Genomic DNA, 6,000 nt, shown 5'->3' with positions numbered 1-6,000 from the left:
ATAATAATGGAAAAGATAGGCTAGGTAAATTTGATGCTAAATCAGATAAAGCTATTTTTTTTGGATACTCTTCCACTAGTAAAGCATTTAGAATCTTTAACAAACTCTAGTGGTGGAGGAAACCATGCATGTTGTGTTTGATGAAACTAACAAACTTCCATAAAAAAAAAAGACATGTGTGTTGATGCAGATGCTATGGAAAAAGAGGGGGAGCTTACCTTAAAGGAGACCCTAGCTGATGATGGAAGCAAGGATGATGGACATGAGGATGATGAAGAAGAACGTAGGCAAAATCCACCAATCTAAGATCAAGGTAATGATGATTTGCCTAAGGAATGGAGGTACGCTCACAGTCATTATAAAGACTTGATTATTGATGATCCATCTCATAGTGTTAGAACTAGGTCGTATCTTAGGAACGTTTGCAATCTTTTAGCGTTTGTATCTCAAATTGAATCTAAAACCATAAAAGAAGCTGAACAAGATCATAATTGGATAAATTCTATACAAGATGAATTAAATCAATTTGAAAGAAACAAAGTATGGAATTTAGTTAAAAGACTATTAGATTAGTTGTACTAGGATATAATCAAGAAGAAGAAATTGACTATGATGAAACTTTTGTACCTATAGCAAGATTGGAGGCAATTAGGCTCTTACTTGCCTTTGCATATTTTATAAACTTTAAATTATTTCAAATGGATGTTAAAAGTGTATTTTTAAATATTTATATTTATGAAGAAGTGTATGTAGAACAACCACCAAATTTTAAAAATCATAAGTATCCTAGTCATATTTTCAAACTAAATAAAGCTTTGTATAGTTTAATACAAGCACCCCATGCTTGGTATGAAAGATTAAGCAAATTCTTAACTGAAAATAACTTTATAAGAGGAACCATAGACACTGTTTATGAAAAGAAAACACAATAATCTATTAATAGTGCAAATACATGCAGATGACATTATTTTTGGTACCAGTAATAAGGTTTTATATCAAGAATTTGCTAAGCCAATACATGGGGAGCTTTAGATGAGCATGGTGGGAGAGCTAATTTTTTTCTCGGACTCCAAATCAAACAAATAGATGAGGAGATCTTCATCAATCAAAGCAAATATACAAAAGAGTTATTGAAGCAGTTTAGGATGGAGAAAGCCAAGGTGATAGACACCCCAATGAGTCTGTCTTGCAAACTCGATTCAAAAAAGCATGGTAACAATATTGACTCAAACTTTATATAGGCATGATAGGATCATTACTCTATCTTATTGCTAGTAGATCTAATATTATATTTAGTGTCTATATGCGTGCTAGATTCCAATCTAATCCTAAAGAATGATACTTAACTGCAGCAAAAAGAGTCTTAAGATACTTAATTGGAACAGAAAATATAGGACTTTGGTACTCTAAAGAATCATCATTAAATCTAATAGGATATTCAGTTGCTGATTTTTCTGGATGCAAACTAGATAGATAGAGTACTAGTGGAATATATCAACTTTTAAGTGTAAACTTAATCTCATGGTTTAGAAAGAAATAAAATTCTATAGCATTATTCATGTCTAAAGCCAAATACATTGCCGCCGGAGTTGTTGTGCTAAAATTTTGTGGATTAAGCAACAATTTAAAGATTTTAGCATAAATTGTAACAAGATACCTATCAAATGTGACAATACTAGTGCAACAAACTTAACTAAAAATTTAATTCAACACTCAAGAGCTAAGCACATTGAGATAAGGCATCATTTCATAAAAGATCATGTTCAACACCATTCCCGATAGATCTTTTTAGTCTTATAGCAAAAATAATTCTGTCAAATATCTATGCATTTCCTAATAAAGTTTAACATTATTTTTCAAACAATTCCAATGTGCAATTAAATAATCATGCCTATGATCATGCTCTAGTAACACATTACATGCTATGTCAATCAAATAATTTTCTTGAAGTACATTTTAATCATGGAAATCCAACTAGCATATATGACTTGGTTTTGTATGCTTGATCCATGTTTTGAAATTTATTTTTCATGCATGATAATTTAAATCCCTTTTTTATGACTTTATGGAGAAAGAAATATAAGTACAAATATAGGTATGCACTTGCTGATCTAGGTATCAGATGCAAAATAATTTTTACAATACAAATATGAATGCATTTACAAAGCCCTAGAGTTTAGAGGTACTTATTGATCAAGTTATGAAGCACAGAAAATCCATCTAACAAAGCTATGCGCGACCAAGACATAAGAAATTGATGATTACGTTTCTTGAAAAGCTTTAAAGCAAACAAAGATTCTACTTTAAGTTTGAGGCGCATGAAGGATCCTCCAAGTTGCGGAACCCACTCATGGTTCCATAATTCAAAATCATTCTAGATCAGAGTTTGTGACACCAGATCTACTGGCTAGTAGCTAAGATCTAGGTGCATACTTCCTAACCCAATTATATTCTCTAGTACAAGAATGGAGGAGGGGTTCGCTATTACCTTAGATGCAGAGTCTGTCTCCTATGCCTGAAGCACCTCCAAGATTAGCTGTCCCTCACTGTCCTTGATTTGTGAGATTGACAAGTTAGGTTAGAGAGAAAAATAGACAGAGGTAGAGAGAGATAGAGATATAGAGAGAGATGAGAGAGATCGAGAGAGAAAGAGAGAAAGAGAGAAAGAGGAGGAAATGAGGGTCGGCCCTGTGGAGACCATACAAGAATGAGAGGGAGAAGGCAAGAGAGGGGGGAGAGAGGAGTGGGGTGGATGACTGTTTACTCCTCGACCTCTAAAGAAAGAGACAGGGGATGGCTCTATCTGTCCCTAGACTATGGAGAGATAGAGATGGATAGAAAGGGAGGAGAGGGAGGGAGGGAGGGAGGGGTAGAGAGACACAAGAGAGAAGGAGGTTGGGCTTGGAGCTCATTTACCAGAGGTGGTGGTAGAGTTGGGAAAATGACAGTAGGGCAAAGGAGAATAGTGAAAGTGGTGTAGCTTGGTGACCTCAACTCCAACAAGCTCTTGGGTCCAAACCTGACGAGCGCTGATAAGGACTGGTGGAGGAGTTTGGGAGAAGGAGGAGGGCTTGGCTACAGGGGAAGATAGAGGAAAACTTCTTTAATTCGAAATAGAGGGGAGGGTGATGCAGGAGCATCGAGCCCAAATCTCCTTAGGCATGTGAGTGTTGAGTCCATGTGTGTGAGGATTGAGTCCATATAAGGATTGTGTTAAGTCACTTTGGGTTTAGTTGTTCCAACACCTAATTTAATTATGTCCAAGGCATTGAAGGGTCTTGATTTGCTTTAAGAGTTGTGTGATGAATCCATGTGTCATGTGGGAAAGAGTCCTAAAAGAATTGCACTCTCTTCTCATGCGGCATGAAGAGTCCTCATTGATTGGACTCTTGGTCATGCGGTATTAAGAGTCCAAGCCAACTTGGATTCTATCCCATGCGCCAAGAGGAGATTCAATTTAAGTAGGAGTCTTAATTAGTAAGTTATTTGAATGAGTCAATTGTTTGATTTAAATTAAAAGAGTCCATGTTAAGAAGGAGTCTCTAAAATTTCTGATTGTAAGAGTCCTTATTTTTCCAACCTCCTTCTCTATATAAAAGAGAGGTTGAAGAATAGAATTCAGAATTAATTTGAACAAAATTTTCTTGAGTTTTTGAGAGCTTTGAGAGCCCTTCACATGAGAAGAGAGACTCTTCTTATTCCTTGGTGCGATGCCAAAAAGAGGTGAAGGAAGAAGGTGCGACTCCTTCTCTTCTGCCTAACTTTGTGGGCATTTAAGTGGAGGTGAAACTCTTCCTTTAAATCCATATTTACCCCCTCTTAATCTTGCCACCTAGCCCTAATCCTTAGAATCCTTCTTTCTTTAGGATTCCAAGACTCCATCCACATCCAAACCCCCTCACGTTCCAATCCCAAATTAGATTTGGGTTCATGCCAACTCCATCTGCCCTAGCCCAAGCCAATACAATTCCTAAAATTCAGCCGCCAACCATAGACCCAATTGATATTAATTAGCCACCTTCTTATCTCCTTCTTTGTCCTTCCTCCATCTAAGAACCCTATCTGCCATTGCCAAAGAAAAGAAAAAAAAGAGAGAGTTTCAGCCATCATTCACAAAAATCCAGGAGCACCCATCCCCGACTGCGTTAGAGGGGAGGGAGAAAGGTAGGGAAGAAGCAATCTTGCGCTTGCCTCCACCTTGCTAGCTCCTTCTAATCCTCCAGGTTTTGCATGCAACAAAGGAAGGTAATGCCTCCCGTATCTCGAGAGGAACAAATGGAAAAGCCAACTGGGAAGGGTTGGCTAGCTCCATAAGATAGGAGGTGGCATCACCAAGTCCTTGGCTAGCGAGGCAAACATTGTATCCCCATTTGAGTTTAGAAGGAGGCAGCGAGGTCTCCGAAACATCCTCCTAGGATGGTAGCCATAGGTGGAAAAGGGTGAAGAAAATAGAAAGGAAACATGGAATGAAACCTCCTCTCCTCTTTCCAGTTGTTTTAGATTACGTTCCTCGGACCTATATAAATATCCAAGATCTATCCACTGCACAACCATTATGAGACTAAACAAACACCCTAAAAATGTATTTTGAATAGAACCCCTTCTCTCTTCTTCCTATAGTAGTAAGTAATGACATCATAAGCACTGATATAATAATTAAGGATGCATTGCTTTTTGATGAATATTGTTATTAGCTAATCAATGAGCTCTTGGATTAGTGGTTGTAGTCTTAGGGCTAGTGCTTTTGTGATAATTTTGAGAGAGGTATTTAGAAGACTAATGGGTCATAACTCCAAAGGATTTGGCTGCTTATTTCTTGGGGATGACGGCCTAGGTAGGAGTAATTTAGTCTATGCAATTCGGCTATTCCTCAAAGACTTCATTGAAGACCTTGAGTAGATCTCCTTTTGTTGAATCTTAGAACTCTTTAAAAAAAAGATATTAGAAAACAATCTAGTCTCAGTGTTTTATCACTGGGTAAGCTATTTGCTACTCTTATGATCTCCTTCAAGGTAAAAGGTAGTTCTAATAAAACTAATTGTTGAGAGTGGTCTATGAGGCTGCTATCCTAATTTTGATTTTGATGCAATACCCAAAATAATCCGTTAGGATTTCCTTTATCATAGTTGGGTTAGACATTTCCATGTTGTCCCACATAATGATAGTAATGAAGTTATAAATTTTCCAGACTCATGCCACCCTATAGAAGAATGTTGTGTTTTTCTCCTTCCTTCATTCACTATATCCTTGGACTTCGGCACCATAATAAGTTCTCTTTCCTTAATACGCCATTTAATTTGGCTTTCAAAAAGCATCTGTATGTAATGTGTGTTTTGTCTAGGTTCAATGCCTTCTTTCTTTTGTCCATAATGTTGATATCCTTCAGTAAATCCACATTTACTTTTGCAGTATTTGTGATGTTTTTCCTTGTGCATGTTCTAATTGTAGCTTGTGGATTACTAATTTTTGCATACTAGGATTTCAATGCATTTGAATTTGAGGATGTGTTCATCTAGGTTGCTTTAATGATATCATCGAACCATAAGTTTCTCAGAGGAGAGGAACGAAGAACCATAAGGTGTTTGTGTTTGGAAAGAAAGTCCTTCACAGGAAACTATGTGGGACCCAAGAGTACCGCCGGCCTCGACACGCGCTACTTCGCGAACCTCCGTATCTAGGTCGTGCCGAAAAAGATTGCAAATGATTTACCTTCCATCCACTCATATAGGTACATTATCGGATGAATCGGATCGAAAAATGGATTGAAGCGTGCGAAATGGTAGCTGGAGTAAGAAGTCCCCAAGTTAGCGTATTATGGGGGACCGTCAATCACATCCGGCAAGGATCAACTAAAAATTCTATTTGTAATGAGCTTGTTGGTGTGTAGAAATAGAGGGGCATGGTTTGAGCAGGGGTTGGCTAGGCTTTTAGAAGGGTAAGGAGTCCCATTTGATGGAGAGTAAGAATCTATCTAGTTTGGCACAGGTAGAATGAATTCTC

Source organism: Phoenix dactylifera, chromosome 14 (assembly GCF_009389715.1).
Source record: "Phoenix dactylifera cultivar Barhee BC4 chromosome 14, palm_55x_up_171113_PBpolish2nd_filt_p, whole genome shotgun sequence".
In the NCBI taxonomy this organism is placed as follows: Eukaryota; Viridiplantae; Streptophyta; class Magnoliopsida; order Arecales; family Arecaceae; genus Phoenix; species Phoenix dactylifera.
The sequence above is the reverse complement of the archived record's forward strand: the minus strand, read 5'-3'. Positions refer to the sequence as shown.